Genomic DNA, 1,349 nt, shown 5'->3' on the forward strand with positions numbered 1-1,349 from the left:
TGTATATAATGAACTTGCTTTTACTTCTAAACTACCAGAAAATGACTTCTGATACTCACAAACATTTAATATCAGATACTTTAAGAGTTTTATTCAACTCCTACTTGTATGGGTAACTTTCACTTTAAATTACTGAAACGTATATATTTGCTTTTAGAGTACATGTGACTTATGGGAAAGTTTGAATATCAGAATAGTTGCAGAGTATTTTTACGTCTCGGTCTACTAATCGACTCTGGTGATTAATGTATGAATGAACTGTTCCGGGACACTTTGCATGTGGTCGTCCTGCTCATCATCATCATCATCATCATCATCATCATCATCATCATCATCATCACCAGCCTCTGTCCTGATGGCAACCCTGCGGGCTTTAGGACCTTCAGGACTTGCTCTCTGAGGATGCTCTTGTTTTTGTCCGTTACGTTCATGCATGTAATCATTGATTGTGCCTATTGTGACAGGCCGATTTACCATCTGTAGGGTCCCATGGGGCTGATACTGCTGTCACTGCAGCCTCCCAACAGACTTGAAGGAATTCCCCTTTAATTTCCGGCAGCACATTTTTGTTTTGTTTTTTTTAATCTCCAGCACATTTTAAAGTCTGCTGTTTAAAAAAAAAAAAAGGACATCACACCTGCTCGTCTCCTTATCTCCTCCAGCACAGACGTGTTTCACTCATCTCTACACTCAGCAAAAGACAATTGAAATGTCAGACAGTCTAAAGTGAGATAGAGGCATATAATTGGGATGACCAGGCAGCTAAATTCAAAATATGGAAATGTTTGGAGCTCCGGTTAGATGTTAATGCAAATATTCATTCTTTGAAATTGCGGGGAAAGTCATTAAACAATCGTGTTTTACTCACTCATCGTCTTAGAAATTGTCGTTTGCATATAGATGTAAGTAAAAACACATTTTAGATGTTCACACGTGAGAAGAAGTTCTTATAAATTCCTTAAATCACACCAAAATATCGATTTGGGGGCAAAGAGTCGCTTTTTCTTTCTTTCTTTCTTTTCTTACTTGTGAGAAAACCTGCAGCTGGAGGTGTTGTGTTTTTCTTTTTCTTTTTTCTTTTTTGACGACTGACACAGTGATTTGTTATTTCTTTGACTGATGCACAGTAATACGGTCAGAACCAGTCCTCCGTGATCGACTGAGAGCCTTTTTGCCGCCTCCTGCTGCAGCCCTCCCGGCCCCCCCTGCGCTGCGCCTCCCTCCGCGCCTCCCCGGCTCTTTTTCCCACTGCTGAGAGGAGCAGGACGCGGCCACAGCGGCGGGAAGCAAATTATCTACAAGCACTTCCCTTAAAAAAAAAAAAAAAAAAAAAAAAGTTCACACTCACA

Source organism: Acanthopagrus latus, chromosome 5 (genome assembly GCF_904848185.1).
Source record: "Acanthopagrus latus isolate v.2019 chromosome 5, fAcaLat1.1, whole genome shotgun sequence".
Lineage (NCBI taxonomy): Eukaryota > Metazoa > Chordata > Actinopteri > Spariformes > Sparidae > Acanthopagrus > Acanthopagrus latus.